The 18,819-nt window shown below is 40.6% G+C and overlaps 1 protein-coding gene across 19 annotated transcripts in view; it reads left to right on the top strand.

The window, feature by feature from the left end:
* Positions 1 to 18,819, top strand: part of LOC309884532 (potassium voltage-gated channel subfamily KQT member 1-like) — a 527,319-nt gene that overhangs the window by 79,155 nt on the left and 429,345 nt on the right. The window lies entirely within an intron of this gene.

The raw sequence follows: 18,819 nt of genomic DNA, 5'->3' as shown, positions 1-18,819 counted from the left end.
ATCCATCCCTTTGTTAACCAGGAGGTTTTGATAAGTGTTTTGTTTATTACTTCACTAAAATATTGTGGTGCTACGAGTGGTTGTATTTCAATATGGAAAGTGGTTGAATTTTATTGCTGAGCTAAGATATTGTTGTGTTTGTAAAAAATCTTTTCCACCATGAACTTCACTTAAAGAAGGTGGGTAATAAAATAACATTGTTTACAATGAAGTGAGGACTTTTTTTTGGAAAGTTAGTTTTTCAGTCATTGTGCTGACTTCCTTTGTCTGAAGTGATGGGAAGAGAAACATGCAAGTTCTGGATTTGCTAAAGTCTTTAGCTTAAAGAGAAACTGCTTCCTCATAGTTCAAGGAATTATGTTCTGTACATAGAAGCATGCAAAACCTGGCCAAGTTAACTGAGGTATCCAAAGATGCTGGTCCTAGTCAAAGGCAGTAGCACTGAAGTATGGTCTCATTTGCTGCTTTCACTTAAGTTTTCATCTGTCCTTGCTAAACCCAAGTGTCAAGTCTGTATGAAATAGCTCTTATGTGGCATTGAGGCTGACACAGTTTCAGCCTGGAGAGAGGATGTCTGTAGTCTTGACATGAGCTCTTTAATTAAACACATATCCATGTATATTAAATATTTTTACTCCCAGAGTGAATGTGTAATGTCTTCTGTATTGAACGAAATCAAATGCAGTAGTTTTACTGGGCTGTTCTGACTTTAGATTTGCCAGAGAGTATTGTTAACCTACTATATTCAAGTGAGAGCACTTAGCTGCCTGCTATTCCACATCTGACTGAGACCTGTGGTATACTGAAACACATCTGCAAGGGGTAGGAGCATTTTGCTCCTACCATTTCAGAAAGACCTTCAAGACTCTACTTTATGCAATTTATAGCCATGAACCTGTTGTTCTGGGAGGAAGAGTTTTTCTTCTCCTGGTGTAGATTTTCATTCTTGTTCTGGTTTATATTTTGATTTTCCTTCTGTCACATTTTGTTGAGGTCAAGAATGCTTTTCAGCAATGACAGTATTTTTGACAGTGTTGTTGCTTGGCAATTCCTGTGTTTTTGTAGGTTTCTGGGAAAGGGGTGAATGGTGTGGTTTATGAAGTTGCTGGATTAAAAGTTTTACTTTTTACAGAATACAACAATTCTCAACACCCTTGTTTATTAGAAATGTGCAGCTTCCCTTGCTGATCATATCAGTGCAGATTTAGCTGAGTGTATCTTGGTATTGTGGCGTCACAGTCAGTGATGGACAGAAACAAACAAACAAACAAAAAAGTCTTGTGCAATGGTGTAACTTCTAACTTTAATAAAGAATTGAGGACTAGGTTGCCTGTAATCATGCCTCAGCCAGTGCTTGTATCTTCACTTCAGCTGTATAGCTGTATTCCTTCAATGTTAGTCTGAGCAAAGCTCTGTCCCTCAGAAGAAAGATTGAAAGGACTGGTCTGTATAATATTCATTTATTTATTTACTTATTTATTTATTTTGCATTACAGCTGGGTAGCAGAGCAAAATGAAAGCATTTTCATCCTTTTTCTGAAAAAGCTTTCTTGTTCATTTCCAATTCTTATTATAGTTAGTCTAATTTATTCTCATTCTGAGACTCAACCATGCATATTATTCCATTACCAAATCTTTTTTTTTTTTTTTTTCCCTTTGCTAGTGTCAGGGGTAAGTCACACTTCATTTGATTTTCTGATTTATTCCTTCTGGTGCAAAGCTTCCAGGATTCCAGGCTAACTTGATTGCTCAACTGACTGAACATTCTTGACACCTCTCAAAAATTTAAGCCTGATTTCTCTCAGCAAAGATCTCTTTGCCAGAATTAATAGGCTTCTATTCTTGGTAAGCAGAAGTACTAGGTTGCAAGCCTGTAAGTGAGGGTGTTTTTTTTCCTCCCTTAAAGTCTCTCTTAGAAAAGGCAAAAAAATATAAAAATAAAAAAATAAAATTGAAAAGAAGCATGCCAGCTTCTATTTCACTGTTGCTATAGTGGAATATTTTATTCATTGGTTGTTGCGGCTGGATGTTTTACAGATGATGGCAGACTTTGAGGTTGAATTAGATCACTTTTATAGGCCTGACTTAGGAGGAGCAGAGCTGTTGCTTTGAAACAGCTCTTCTTGTCTGCTGCTTCAGTCAGATGTGAGAGACTGTAGGAAAACCTGAAACAAATGCCTGGCAACTGCAGTCAAAGGAATAACAGTCTCACTAAGAAAATGCCTTGTTCTGGGCAGAAAATAGACTGAAACTGAGTTAAAATTTCCTTGATGGAGAAATTTACCTTGATTCAGGAAGTACATAATGTGAATGTACCTCTTTTTCATGAAAACTGAGGTTTTTCTTTGGATATCCTGTTCGTGTATCCACATCCACCCAGCTTCATCTTCGCTTGATCAAAAATTGTTTGGGGGCATATCTTTCAAGGCTAGATAAAGATGCTTTCTGCTTTATCTCTAAATTGAAAGTTTGAGAAAGGGGAGCCTTATAACATCTATAGATAAGATCAACATTTATTTAACACTTGAAATCTTTGTATGTGTAAAATTTTTATTTTTTTTTGTAATTGTATGTGTAATAAAAAAAAAAAAAGGATAGTGCATAATGTAGGAATTAGATCTTTATGTGCCATAACTGGCTGGATCTTGCAAGAAACGTTTGATAAATCAAAAGACAAACACCACTTAACTTAGTTATGCACATTGGGATTTGTGGTGTGACCAGTGTAGTGTGCTCTATATCACTAAGAACTTGACCATCCTTGCAGGAATGGAAAGGCTAAGTCCTTCCACAGTAATAGTTTCCTTGAAGTCAAATTTCTTGAAAAGATGAAGATATTTAGAAAGAAATTCTGTGAAATTAAAAGGAACAGCCAAAACAGACATGGATTTGCTGAAAAAACAATTCTCAGAAATAACTGTGATGCTGAAGATACACTAGTGCAGCGTATTGTTTCCACGCATTTCTATTGTCTCCAGTTGAGAACTCCTTTGTACCAGGGTGCACAGTTTAACTTTTTTTCTGCAATGATTTGAAGCTCCTCAGTGACTTCACCTCACCTGAGATTACAGCCATAATTTTTTTTCTATAGTCTAGGAATTGAACTTTACCTCTACTTCTGTCAACCAGAATGTACTATGTACAGCACATAGTTCCTTGCAGCAGGAACTATGGCATCTTTAACGTGCCTGTAAGATTTAAACAAGGCACTTAAGTATCAAGATGTTAGTTACTTATTATATCAGAAGTGAGTGATAGGTCATAAAGACAAATCCAAATAGAAGAATGACAAATAACACTTGAATGCAACTCACATTTTCTTATGTGCCTTTGAGTTTCATAGTCAAATAACAGCTATACACTGTAATGTATGCTTCTCAAAATGAACTGAATAGCTGTTTCATAACACTGTATTAGGAAAAAAATTATAAAAATGTGAAAACTTTTGGACCTTACAGGTCAGCCTCTTGGGACTTCTCCAGCAGATGGAATATATTATTCTGTGTCAGTTACTGTAGATTGTATACACAACTTGTTATTGTAAAATTTGTCAAAGTCACAAAACTCTCACAGTGATAAATCTCTGCTGGGATAAAAACAAAATTCCCTATTTATCACTATGCTTTTCTGTTTGCTTTTGGGGATTTCTTGCATGCTGACATATTTTCATCTTCCTATTCAAACCAAAACTGTAAAAAAGTAACTTCTGAACAGGAGAGGGAGATATTTAATTTTCAGTGCTCCTCAGAATACCTTTGCAAACATTTTTATATAAGTGCATAATAGTGTTAATGCTGATTAATTCTTTCTGTAATACTAGTTTGGATGCTGACATTTCAGAATTCACCTATCTAGCACTAGGTTGGTTGTTCCTGGAAATTGGTTGCATTTCCATTGGGAAAAGGGATGTTTTCCCTCAGTGGTGTAGATAGATTACAATCTGCAGTACATATAAAGAAGCAAACATTTTAAATTAAGTGGATTCATAGATTCCAGTGCTGACAAGTTGAGTGAAAGGTGATAAAAAACATATGGCTGAAATTAACAGAATAAAGCAAACACCAAAGCATTTGACAGTCTGCCTAACTGTCAGTAAGTCAGGGAAAAAAAAAAAAAAAAAAAAAAAAGATAAAGATGTGCTCCAAATTAGCAAGGGAAAGTATCCAGATACTTTGCTTCTGAAAAACATCGTGCTCTTAAGAAGGTGAGTAGCAGATGCTGGTGGCTTTACAGTAAGAACCTATATTCAGTATAGGGCTGTTTAATATCAAAATTTGTCAGTTCAGGACCCATAGTTACCAATGGTACTTGACTGTGAGTAAGAATTGTGGAAACATAACCAAATGCTTCTACTGGAGTTTTAAGTCCCTGCTGTTTCAGCCCTGGCTGCCCCAAGCAAGTACTCAGTGCATTCTCTGGTTTACCTTGCATGACCGAAGTAGGATAGTAGATCTAGGAGCAGGAGCTGGTGTAAGGGGAGATGAAGAGGAAGGGATCAGCTGCCTCTGCCAAACACATTTTTACTTCTGATTAAATCTGGCAGCTTTTGAGGTTTAATTTTTCCCCCCTCTGCATTTATTCAACTCTGTTCTGCCTGATTTAGGACCAGGACCAGAGTATAGATCACCAATCACTCTGAATTGGACTGAGCAGATACTTTGTTGTTGATGGGAGTCCTTAGTGAGAAAAGGCATTTGCAGTTCCCTAAATATTTTCTGCTTTGTAATATTAGTAAAACTGATTTTTAGACTTTTTTTTTTTTTCCTCCAGAAATGATGTTTGCTTTGTCAAAGACATTTCATTTAGAGGAAAACAAATTTAGTTGAAAATGTTCCAACTAATTTTAGTTGTGAAATAAAACTGAATAACACTATGAAGAAAGGCTGAGAGAGCTGGCTGTTCAGCCTGAGCCAGAGAAGGCTCTGGGGTGACCTTATTGCAGCTACTAAAGGGGGCTTATGAAAAAGGTGGAGAGTAAGCTTTGGGAAGAAGAGAGAAACGTGGAACAGACATACCAGGCTTCAAGAATGGAAGGTCAGTATTAATAGATAAAGTGTTGTAGGAAGCAAGACTGAGAAAAGTGTAGTGCTTTTATAAGCAAATCTTATAAAACTGAGAATTCAGTGCTAGTATATCTGAAGTCTTGATCTAACAATTTATTAATCCAGATCCAAGTTACAAAAAAGTGCATTATTATTATTATTTTTTGCTTATTTTTTTCATATTCCAAAAGCTGCATTACTAGTAATAATGCAATTAAAACTGTAATATAGAATTCTTAGTTTTTACCTATTTTCCTCATGTCCATGCTCATCCTTCCTCTGCTGCTCTGGGTCCTAAGAATTTCATTTGTTGGGGCAGGAGAAGCCTAAGTGTTAAAATAAGTTGGTGCAATTTGGAGTTCTTCACAACAGTATATAAATTCTGTATAATAGCATATATAACATATATAGTTATGTTATAGATATAGGTATATAAAATATCATATTCTGGAGGAATACTATATTTGTAGTGATGATTTCTTCTCTCTCAGAACCCACTTGAGATCATATATAAATTTTTGCTAACAATTTTACACTTTTCTTCTTTGGTTTGTAGCTCCATGTTTCATCTGGATTTACTATATTATCGTCCCATTTATGAATGCGAGATACTATTTATTTGTTCTCTGTTACCTTTAAAAAACAGTTTTGCCCAGCTCCTTGTCTGTATTTTAATTTAACTGACCACTAGTGAACTACTTATAGCTGTGGAGTCCCCCGTGACATGACCGTGCCCTTTCTCTTATCTTAGGCCTGTACTCCTATATACTGCATCCTGTATCTCCACTTCTCGAGGTCTCTGATAATCTGTCCAGCCTGTATTTCTCTATGATATGCCATTATGTTCACTGTAAATATCTTATTCTACTAGAATTACTGCTTGTTACAGCTGTAGATATGAAATTATGGTTGTAGTACACAAATATAAACAAAAGCAAAACAAGTTAGATATAGACACCTGGTCAATTAAAGAAATAGCTTTCATAGCCAAACCACTTAAAGGGAAATCAAAAAAAAGTCTGAAGAGAGGAGAACTGATACACTTCAGGGATGAAGTTTCACAAATTTGGTACAAAGCCTAGGTCTTCTTATTAGCAATGGAAATACAGGGCAAAACGGGAGAATCTGGGAGATGTAGAAACTTCTTAGTGAATTTAAAAGAATATACCAAACTGTCACTTTTCCAAAATGTAGGAAAGATGGAACAATCTGGGTAAATTGTGAATAATGTAAAATTGAGATAAAAACCTATGGAGAAAGGAAAATTCTCACCGTTTTTAAACATAAAGGGTAGAGAAATAGATGTCAGGAAATAGTTTATTGTGTTTTATTTTTCACTGAAAGTCAACACATTCACTGGAGGTAATGCTACAAATTGTGCTACTTAATACTATTTAGCTAATAATTCAGCAATTCAAGTCAGAAGATAAAGGATTAGGAAAGATGCACTGAAGTCATGTGGCTTTTAGTTATATGGTCTTGCAAAGTACATAGCTGTGTAGTTCAGGTGAGGTCGGAAACAACCTGAGAGCCATGAACAGGATTCATAGGAGGCTTGTGAGATTGCAGAGGTCTACAAATGAAAATACAATGTGTGAAACAGGGAAGGAGGACTCACAGAATTATGGGCCAGTTGGTTAAAGCCCATGAGAATTCTGGAGTGGTCAAACTGTTAAAATACATAGTCACACTTACGTTAGTAGTGACACAGAACAATTGTAGTAGTATAGACTGCGAGGATTTCCATTGCAGACTGCATGGAAATGCAGACCTTTCGAACCATCTGTGAGCCTTTCCAGTGAACGTGAGAAAGAGGTGCTTCATCTTGTAAGTTGGTTTAAGGACAGCCTTTTGAACTTTATCCATTTTTCTTGTGTGTACTAATTTTGTTATCTTAGAAAACAACAAAACAACCAAAACAAAGAGCAAAACATCTTCAAGGATTGTGGGGTTTTGCCTTAAAGTTTATTTGCCATAAAAGATAGAGAGGCAGTTAAAGAGACTGTCATCATCCTCCATCTTATTTTACCAAAAATCTAGTACGTAATAGCTGGCTGGTTAGACTGCAAGGGAAAACACTGTTTTGGTGTTGAGGCAGTAAGTATGCAAAAGGCTTGTCTGGAGTTGAGGAAGGAGTACTGCATGAGTCAGTGTTCCTGGATTCTGTTCCTAGCCCTGTTACTGATTTGCTATGTGACCTTGGGCAAACAATTAACTCACTGTGCTTCAGTTGCGTCATCTGTTAAATGAATATAAGTCTTGTCTGTCTGAGATACCATGAGTCTAAATTTTTTATGAAGTGTTTTTATACTGACACAGAATTACAGAAGTAACGAATGCTATTAGTCAATACAGTATTAAACATAGGCCTATTTGTTTATTTATTATTAGCATAAACAAGGAGGAGTAGTAATCAGGAATGTCAGCTTTTGTAAAAAGAGAAGCTGATTCTTGCAGGAAATGCAGGAAATGCTCTGTGGGGGAAAAATAAGCTGTTACTTTAATCTAGAATGTGAGGCTACTTTTTAGCAATGAAAAACTGTTCTTTCAGATAGGAATGACAAAATGATATTGTGAGAGATCAGGACACCACGTTATTTTTTAAATTATTATTTTTTAAAAACTGGTTCTACTTAAATGGAGGAGTAGGTGCCAGTAAATATAATTCTCATCTTGATAGTTGGACTTAATAAGGCTTGAAAAGATTATATTTTGCATTGTGCATCTAGAAAAGCTGAAAGGATTCCAGAATTAGAAGTAAAATAAACTTTGGTTCTATGTAGTTTATGTATTTGTTTATATATCATACTTGTATATATACATATGCAACCTTGACCATTACTTAAAAACCGAGAGAAGAAAATTTGTTCAGGATTATTTTTTTTGGTTCTGTTACCTCTATAGATACCCAGATGTTGGCTGCTTTCTTAACAATTTGCTTGATATGTCCCTTCATGTAGCAGTCTCATATCAGATGTTTGAAAAATTACTTTAATATACAGGGATGCATAGTGTTCTTTGCAGATTTTCCCTATCAGAAATCAATATGTTTCTTTGCTTTTACTTCTGTGCTTTGGAAATACTATTAAGTGCTTTTATAGACAAGGGAACGGCAACTTGTGTCATCTACCTGGACTTGTGCGACACCGTCCCCCATGATATCCTTGTCTCTAAATTGGAGAGATGTGGATTTAATAGATGGACCACTCGATGGGTAAGTAATTGTCTGGCTGGTCACACTCAGAGAGCTGAGGTCAATGTCTCAATGTCTGAATGGAGATCAGAAATAAGTAGGGTTCCTCAGGGGTCAGTGTTGGGACCGGTGCTAACATCTTTGTCTGCAACATGGACAGTGGGATGGAATGCACCCTCCACAAGTCTGCTGATGACACCAAGCTGTGGTGTAGTTGGCATGCTAAAGGGGTGGTATGCCATGCAGAGATAGGGACCTGGACAGGCTTGTGAGGTGGGCCTGTGCAACAGGCTGAGAAAATTGCGGTTGTTCAGCTTGGAGAAGAGAAGGCTCTGGGGAGATCATATAGCAGCCTTACAGTACCTATAGAGGGGCTATAGAAAAGCAGGGAGGCCTAGGACAAAGATTTTAAGATTTTTTTTTTTTTTTTTTTAAACAAAAGAAAAAGTTTAGATCAGATATTAAGAACAAATTCTTTACTATGAGGGTGGTGAGGCACTGGCACAGGTTGCCCAGAGAAACTGTGGATGCCCCATCCCTGGAAGTGTTGAAGGCCAAATTGGAATGGGCTTTGAGCAACCTGGTATGGTGGGAGGTGTCCCTGCCCATGGCAGGGAGTTGGAACTGGCTGGTCTTTAAGGTCCCTTCTAACCCAAACCATTCAGTGATTCTGTAATTCATATCTACAGGGATAAATGTTGATAGAAAATCTGACCCGTCAACTTGCCCAAAGATATGCGTAAGGGATTTTTATACCTTTCTGTCAGTTTAATCCTCCCAGGTATAAAAGCATTGTAAGTCTGAATATAAATGGAAGGACAGAAGTCTAAGAAATCAAGCTTTGTTTCAACCTGTAAGCATATTGCACTGCAGTCATCTTTGTTTTGGGATGTAAGGATTCAAGAACAAAAAGGGAGGTGGCCAGACAGTAGGCAATCCCCAGATTATAATATAAAGTTAAAATATTTAAAAGCTTTCTTGCAGAGTTAGGTGCTGGACTTCTGTAGTAAATGATTGATACCTGCTTTCCAGATGGTTTTTCTGTTAAATCAAACTAAAATCACTGAATTGGATAGTAATACTGCAGAAAATGCTAACTGCTATTAAAAAGCTATGAGGGGTAGATATACAGAAAAACAAATGGTGCATTTAAGTGATGTTTTCTGTGGATGATACATTACCTTCCTTACACGGGAAGCTGAGAAAAATGGAACATATGATTACTTTTATTTAAATCCTGTTCACTTGCAGGGAAACACTTGTATTTGAATATGTATAAAGAAGCTTTTTGGAATACAGAAGTAAGTAAATTTCTGTTTGTGAGAAAAGCTCTTTCTCTGTAGTCTTCTGCAGAGAAATTTGCACCAGCTGAATGGCAAAGAGTTCTGTGAATATCTCTGGAGTATAGACCCAAGATGGGGGAAACAAGGGCGGGCAATTCCTCTTTGCTTTGCCACATCTGTTAGTGAGTTATCTTGCTTTTCCTTCCATGCTAACATTGATAAGACTCCTACATGACACCAACCTGTCTTGTATCTCACAGAATTGCCTAGGTTGGAAGAGACTGCCAAGATCACCTAATCCAACCTCTGACCTAACACTAACCAGTCCTCCACTAAACCATATCACTAAGCTCTACATCTAAACGTCTTTTAAAGACCTCCAGGGATGGTGACTCCACCATTTTCCTGGGCAGCCCATTCCAATGTCTAACAACCCTTTCAGTAAAGAAGTTCCTCCTAAGATCCAACCTAAAACACCCCTGGTGCAACTTTAGCCCATTCCCCCTCATCCTGTCGCCAGGCACATGGGAGAATAGACCAACCCCCAACTCGCTACAGCCTCCTTTAAAGTATTTGTAGAGAGTGATAATGTTACCCCTGAGCTTCCTCTTCTCCAGGATGAACAAACCCAGCTACCTCAGCCGCTCCTCATAAGACTTGTTCTTCAGACCCATCACCAGCTTCGTCGCCCTTCTCTGGACTCTCTCGAGCACCTCCATGTCCTTCCTGTAGTGAGTGGCCCAAAACTGAACACAGTACTCGAGGTGCGGCCTCACCAGAGCCGAGTACAGGGGTACAATCATCTCCCTAGCTCTGCTGGCCACACTGCTTCTTATACAAGCCAGGATGCTGTTGGCCTTCTTGGCCACCTGAGCACACTGCTGGCTCATATTCAGCCAGCTATCAACTAATACACCCAGGTCCTTCTCTGCCAGGCAGCTTTCCAACCACTCATCTCCCAGCCTGTAGCTCTGCTTGGGGTTATTGTGCCCCAGGTGCAGTACCCAGCACTTGGCCTTGTTGAACTTGATACAGTTCGCCTCAGCCCATCGGTGCAGCCTATCCAGATCCTCCTGCAGTGCCTTCCTACCCTCGAGCAGATTGACACACGCACCTAACTTGGTGTCATCTGCGAATTTACTGAGGGTGCACTCAATGTCCTCATCCAGATCACCGATAAAGATATTAAAGAGGACTGGCCCCAGTACTGAGCCCTGGGGAATGCCACTAGTGACTGGCCTCCAGCTGGATTTGACTCCATTCACCACAACTCTTTGGGCCCAGCTATCCAGCCAGTTTTTAACCCAACGAAGTTTACACCAGTTCAAGCCACGAGCAGCCAGTTTCTTGAGGAGAATGTTGTGGGAAACGGTGTCAGAGGCCTTACTGAAATCAAGGTAGACCACATCCATAGCCTTTCCCTCATCCACCCAGCGTGTCGCTTTGTCACAGAAGGAGATTGGGTTCATCAAGCAGGACCTGCCTTTCATAAACCCACGCTGACTGGGCCTGATCACCTGCTTGCCCTGCAAGTGCCATGTGATGACACTGAAGATAATCTGCTCCATGAGCTTCCCTGGCTCTGAGGTCAAACTGACAGGCCTGTAGTTCCCCAGGTCTACCCTCCAGCACTTCTTGTAGATGGGCGTCATGTTTGCTAGCCACCAGTTGACTGGGACCTCCCCTGATAGCCAGGACTGCCGATAAATGATGGAAAGCAGCTTGGCCAGCTCCTACTCCAGTTCTCTCAGTATCCTCAGGTGGATCCCATCTGGCCCCATCAACTTGCATACATCCAAGTGCTGTAGCAGGTCACCAACCATTTCCTGGTGGATTATGAGGGCCCCAATCTGCTCCCCATCCCCTTCTACCAGCTCAGGATGCTGGGTATCCAGAGCACAACTGCTCTTGCTGCTAAAGACTGAGGCAAAGAAGGCATCAAGCACCTCAACATTTTCCCAGTAGGGGCGGGTGTTGCCTGCGAGGTCAAGCAGGGACCTGTCTCCATTCCTCCTCAACTCCTAGGTCCCCTCCCTCTGCCCAACAGCCACAGGGCAGGGGGTCCACCCCCATTTGGGGAGTCTCACCCCGGTACCTCTCCTTCAGGCCCTGCAGGGAGTCGCTCCACCAGTCTATTTCCCACTCGCACTCCCTGATATCCCTCAACCTCTCCACCTCCTCCTTGAGCCCTGCTACCAGGCAGACCAGGCTATCCACCCGTTCACACCTCACACACACGGTGTCCCTCAGAAGGCAGCAACAGGCTCAGGCACTCCCTGCATCCAGAGACCTGAACTGCCACATTGCTGAGCGGGCAGTCAGTCTGGGTGGTTACAGACTTTCTAGAGAGCTCTCTTCCTACTGTAGACCATTACGCCCTAGCTAGTGGTAGACAGCCGTCAGAGTTGTTCTTATGGGCGGGGGGATCGCTCTGCCCTCCCTGCTCGCCCTGCCTGCACTAACTACCACGCCCCGCCCTGTTTGCCCGTCCAGGTCGCCGCGCTCCCCAGGGGCGGCTTTTGAACGGCCGGGGAGGGGGGGCTGCCGGCTCCGCCTACGCCTCGTCAGCCTCTCTTACGCGGGCTGCCTGGAGTGGCGTCGGTGCCGGGAAAAAAGCCCTGCCTGTCCCGATCCCCTGCTCCGCTGAAGAACGTGCCTGCCCCGGAGCCGATTGCCTCGGCAAATGAAACAATAGAGATGTGATCAGTGCTACCCAATACAGCAGCAAAGTACCAAGCTTGGAAATGCAAAACCATGGGTATCAGTGATGGCTTTTTGAATTGTAGTCTTTGTAATCAGCATTAATTATCTTCCAGCAGTGGCAATCCATCATCAAAGAGAAAACATTTCTGGGTTTCATCCATTTCAGTCTTCCTATGGTCTGCACTGTGTGGTATCACCAGCAGGAGAATTGTATGGAGTTGGCATGAACTTAAAAAAAAAATAATTAAAAAATAATAACTTTCCATTTCTGAATAATGTGAATTATGGGAATTATTACATCTATAATACAATTCTGATAACTAATTCCAGGAATTCTGGCTTGCATATAACGTGGTCCTGAATCTGACTCATGGGTACATAAACTGCGACCCTGTTCTGACCTTTTGGATCTATTTGTGTTCCTTTAAGTATTATATTATGCTGACTCCTCAGAACTTGACTCCAGTTTCTAGAAAAAAAAAAAAAAAATTCTAAGCTGCATAATGCCAGTATTTGTTGCCAGTGGCTTTTTTTCATTCTTTTTAATGGGGTGAATCAGACCATGGCAATGGGATACTCTAGACCTGGTTGTATTAACTCAACTAAGATCCATTTCAGGTCAGGTTGACCTGAATCTATCCTAGAATAGTTTGTGCTGAGTGAACCATCATGAAGCAAGTGTGTCAGCAGCCCTACATAGAAGTCTACAAGTTTCTGTTGCTGTTTATATGAAGGTCTGAGTGGTTGATGTTCCTATAACCTTGTTTGAGAGAGGGAGCAAGCACTATATTTTGGTGTACACAGGGGCCCAGCAGATTTACCGAGATTAATTTAGACAGCCCTATACTTCAGAAAGTGTATGCAAAAGTACATGCAAACTTGTCTTAGCATAATAAAAAGTCAGTCAGTGTTAAAAAGGACTCTTCCCTTGCTGGAGAAAAATGGTATCTCTGCATGTTCTAAGGTTGCACCGTTTCTAGTAAGGTAAAATTGCATTCATAAAACAGTAAGCCTATTCATATGTTATATGAAAGATCTCTATCAGCTAAACTTAATATCAACTTTGGTAAAGTAACGATGGTTTTTACAAGGGGATCATTCTGGCTGGTAAAGATTCTCTATTTCTCTTAGTTATCTTCTACTTAAGTCTTCTTAAAGGAATAATGATTTTCTTTGCTAAATAAATAAACAAATCCATTAGTAGATGTCAAACTCAGACATGGGTTGGCTGGAGTGAAAACAGCCAGAGGGGGAAAATACTTGAACCTCTCAGACAGCAGGCTAATTTAGGTTGGTGTCTATAAAATCTGTGTGTCAGTAATACTTTCTGAAAAAGAAGAATTTGGGCAAGTTTGTTGTTTGATTTTAAAGCATTTAATTTATAATCTCCTTAGTAGTAAGGAAACCTCTAATGCTCTCCTTTTTTGCTTCCTTCAGTCTCCATATCATCCACTGAATAGACCATCATGTCTTACTATTTTATAAGAAGCAGTCACACAACTCTATAGTCTTCTGTCTCCTCCCCCTCATTTAGTCTGTGCTGCAGCCAGGTCGTGTTACTCTTGCCCACATGAGAGAACGACAAAATTGTCTGAGGGATTTTCCAGTGTTTATCTTACTGTCTTTTCCAGCCATCTGAATAAACTATTCTGCAGGGAGATGGGACTTCTTAGCTTTGTGCATCCTCCTCCATGGGTGCAGATGTGTACCATCTCAATTGCTGAAATGTGGCTTTTTTCATGAGACTCTTTCCAAGGGAATCAGGTTCTTAGCCATGAAAAAAGAATGAATTGTCACAGAAAGGCTGTCTTTGATTTCAATTATCTCATTTAAGCAGTTGCCTTTGCATCTGAACAACTACTCCAGGGTAAATAAAATTGCTGAATTTTGTCTCCATGCTGCCAGCTCTCATTTAACCTTAGACTGCAAGTGACTATATGTGTTGTTCTTGACTGATGCCAATTTCTAAGAACCAGGAAAGGGTTAAGATTTTTGTGAATACCTTGCAATATTAGATGAGAGTGGTGGACAGATCTGGGTATAAAAGAAGCAGGTGCTTCAGAAACAGGTGCATCAGGAGGTGCTTCTAGCAAACCTAATACTAGAATTTTGCAAAGCAAGAAACAGTCAGCACTGTGAACAAAGTAGCCAAATATTTTCTTTATGACTTCAACCTAATTTAAAGGTTGGATGTGGTGCTAAAGGACATGGATAGTGGGTGACATTGGTGGTAGGGGGATGGTTGGACCAGATGATCTTGGAGGTCTTTTCCAACCTTAATGATTCTATGTTAAATCTATTCTTCAAATGGAAGAAGGATCATATCAAAAACTGGATATGAAAACCCTAAAGGACTTCTAGTTTAAAACTCTATTCATAAGGGATAAGTTTTGCTGAGGTTTGGGGTGGGGGTTTCTTAACAGAAAAGCATAGGTAGTGCATAGTATGAGTAAGTAACAGTACAAGAAGCACCAATGAATAAGAAGGCAGAGATGAGGAACGAGATGTTAACTTCTCTCTACTGGTCTGAAAGCAAAATTCTAAAAGCTTTCTGGGAGCCTTCATGATGCCAAGACTGCAAATGGCAGTGAAAATCTTAGGTCTTAATGCGCTACAGTCATAATCCAAGAGTCTTCACTTCATCTTCCTGAAAGAAAGGATTTGCGTCTTGGCCTACACCTTCACTGTTGTTCCCAGACTCTGCAATACCTTTTTCAGAGGATTTATTGGGATAAAATTCCTTTTACTTATAACATCCTTTTCTAGGATTTTGACATATGGATTCACTAGTATGGCGTTTTTCCCTGTAGCAACATCAACAGTGTTTGAGGCTAGTGCACCAATTTCCCAATCACTAGGCAAGTATGATTTCAGATCTATAGTAAGATTAGTGTGGACATTCATTTTAACATATCCTCAACTCTATGTGAACAAGTTTACTGAGGAAAACACAGCAAATACTCTTGTATAACACCTCAGGCTTGGAAAGGCCCTGTGGTGGTTTTACTCAGGTGGGCAGCCGAGCTCCACCACAACCGCTCTCTCACTCCCCCTCTCCTCAAACAGGAAGGGGGAGAAAATACAACACAGAGAACTCGAGGTTTGAGATAAGAAAGGTTTAATTAAAGGGAAAGGGAATGGGGAGAAAAAGAAACAAAAGAAACAATAAGTCCATGCAGAAGCACAGAGAGAGAAAAAAAACATTATTCTCTACTTCCCATCAACGAGCGATGTTCAGCCACATCCTGGGAAGCAGGGCCTCAAAACGCGTAGTGGTTGTTCAGGAGGAACAGCCCCCTCCCCCACGAGAGGCCCCCTTTTTATTGCTGAGTGTGACATCAGGTGTTATGGAATATCCCTTTGGTTGGTTTAGGTCAGCTGCCCTGGCGATGTCCCCTCCCCATCACTTGCCCACCCTCAGCCTGCTGGCTCTTGGGGGCTTGGAAGGAGTCCTGATGCTGTGCCAGCACTATGCAGCAATAGACACAACACTTGAGTGATATCAGTGCTGTTCCAGCTATGAGTGCAGAGCACAGCAGTGTGTGGGCTGCTGCAGGGAAAAGGTGACTCCAGCTCAGACAGACCCAACACAGGCTCACAGCTGTAGACCACTGGATGTTTCTGTAAAGCTAACACTATATACTTGGCTTGTCTTTGCGCATCCGCTCTTCACTTCTGTTGGAGACAAGGTGTGGTGGTTTTGCTCAGCTGGGCTCAACCACAACAGCCCTTTTGCTCCTCCTCGTCAGAGGGAAAAGGGGAGAAAATACAATGAAAAGCGCTCAAGGGCTGAGATAAGGACAGGGAGATCACTCAGTAATTACCATCACAGGCAAAACAGGGTCAGCATAGGAAGATTAATGTAATTGATTACATATTTCTAACAAGCTAATGCAGTGAGAAAATAAAAACAAACTAAAACTACCTCCCCACCCATCTACCCTCTTCTATGTCCTTCCTCCAAGCAGCTAGCTCTTCAAGAACTGCTCCAGTATGGGTTTGTACTATGAGGTCCATCCCTTAGGAGCAAACTGCTCCAACATGGGTCCCCATGGGCAGCGTCCTGAAAGATCATCTGCACCTGCATGGGCTCCTCTCCACAGGCTACAGCTCTGGAAAAGTCTGCTTTTGTGGGGGCTCTCCATGGACCATAGCCTCCTCTAGGTCACATTCACCTGCTCCACCAGGGGCTCCTCCATGGGCTGCAGCGTAGAGATCTGCTCTGTGTGGGACCCATGGGCTGCAGGGGGACAGCCTGCGCCACCAGGGGCCTCTCCACAGGCCACAGGGGAACTTCTTCTCCGGTGCCTGGAGCACCTCCTGCCCTCCTTCTGCACTGACCTTGGTATCTGCAAGGCTGTTGCTCACTTCTTGCTCTCCCAGCTGTTGTTGTACAGTGTTTTTTTCACTTTCTTAAATCTACTCCCGGAGAGGTGCAACCAACATAGCTTATTGGCTCAACTCTGGCTAGCAGTGCATCCCTTTTGGAGCTGGCTGAATCTGGCTCTGATCTGACAAGGGGCAGCTTCTGGGCTCTTCTCACAGATGCCACCCCTGCAGAAACCCCGCTACCATATCCTTGCCATGTAAACTTAATACATTAATATGCAAGGTACGGCGTAATACAGTTTTTCCTCATCTGTGTTTTGATGTTAGGAAAAGCAGCTGTTTTGTAAATTGTAGCAGTTATCCAAAAGTGCAAATCATTCCAAGATGGCATGTGTATCTTTGCATTTGAATGACCATTAGGTCCTTCAACCCCTACGCTTATCTTTTTTTTTAATGTTATTTATTTCTTTATTTAACATAAGGATATATGCAAGTAATCTAGTTTGCCTAGATTTAACAGATGGAGCAAAATGGGCTACATCTCAAGTCACTGATGAATGAACACTCAAATTCTTATAAATATTCTTATTGTAGCCTGTATTTCTAGTGTTTGACCAAGGCAAAGGTTGAGGCAATATTATCTGTTCTATTCCAAGACAGTAGAACTATTATTTTTTTTGGAACAAAATAGAACAATATTTTGTCTTCAAAAGCCTCTCTATGGTGAGGAATTAGCAACCATGCTCAGGTTACATATCCAAGTCAGTTGTGCTCTATCCACTGGACATAAGCAAGCTATAATGCTTATATCGAAGAAAGATCCTTCTGAATGCTTAGGCAACAGCAAAAGTTTGTGAAATCTACTGTGTAGAAAGCTGTCGTGGTTTAACCCAGCTGGCAGCTAAACACCACGCAGCCGTTCGCTCACCCTCCCCCCTCCCTCTCTGGGATGGGGGAGAGAAATGGAAAGTGAAGCCCGTGAGTTGAGATAAAGACAGTTTAATAAGACAGGAAAATAATAATAACAAAATAATAATAACAATAATAATAATAATGTTACAATGGTGATAATAGGAAAGTAATAATAATATGTACAAACAAGTGATGCACAATGCAATTGCTCACCACCCGCTGACCGATGCCCAGCTTAACCCCGAGCAGTCCGGCCCCCTCCCCCCGGCTAGCCACCCCTATATATTGTTTAGCATGACGTCAGATGGTATGGAATACCCCTTTGGCTAGTTCGGGTCACCTGTCCTGGGTTTGTCCCCTCCCAGCTCTTACTGCACCCCCAGTCTGCCTGTTGGCAGGACAGAGCAAAAGTCTGAGGTGTCCTTGGCTTGGTGTAAGCACTGCTCTGCAACAATTAAAACATCGGGGTGTTATCAGCACTCTTCTCATCCTAAGCCAAAACACAGCATTCCACCAGCTACTAGGAAGAAAATTAATTCTGTTCTAACTAAAACCAGGACAAAAGCCAAGCCAAAGTGGTTTGGGAAGAACCCATTAAGGTAGTGAAACTGTCAAGTATTTGATCTTCTTTCAGGATGAAAGTTAGTTTTCAAAGATACTATGTAAAATAGAACATTTCTAATGAAAACATTTTCCAGATATTATTTTATAAACTTCAGTCTTTTGCAGTCTTTTCATATTTTACCTAAAAAAAAATATTCGCTAGTTTATTAAAAAATAAATAAAATTAACAATTCAAGTCACTCCTTAAAGTCATCTTTCATCTGGATTTCTATTTGGTACTGGTAGAATCTGCATCTGGTTCTTAATGTACTGACACCCTAAAGTCCTACAGTGTCAGCATAGGCATCTATATTTCAGTTCTCTGTTTTTCAGGGCTTCATTGCATACTTTTTCAAGGGGGACATTCTTTTCTCCATTAGGAGAGTGGGTCAGTCAAACTGGAAAGTGCAAGGTGTATTTCATAGAGTGAGGTTTTTCATTCTTTTGCCTGCAAGTCCTCTGCAGGAGAGGAAGGTGACTGCAATAGATCTGTGTGTCTCATTACATCTTTCAGTGCAGTTCTCATTGTCATTGTGATTTTCAGGCAAAAATGATGGCCTGTTGCCAGAGGAGACCCTGAGTCTTAAGAGCTACAGGATGCAAATTGAAAAGTTTCCACAATGTCGTCAGTACAGAAAAACTTTATGCCTCTGACTGGGAGCATGTGTCAACTGTAGAGTTGTATACCTTAGATATAATTATTCCCGTGTTGATTTTTGGTTGCTATTAAAAAAGTGTAGAATACTATGCTAAC

The sequence above is a fragment of the Aythya marila genome (genome assembly GCF_965140915.1).
Source record: "Aythya marila genome assembly, chromosome: 1".
NCBI lineage: Eukaryota > Metazoa > Chordata > Aves > Anseriformes > Anatidae > Aythya > Aythya marila.
Note: the sequence above shows the minus strand (reverse complement) of the source record. Positions and strands in the feature narration are given on the sequence as shown.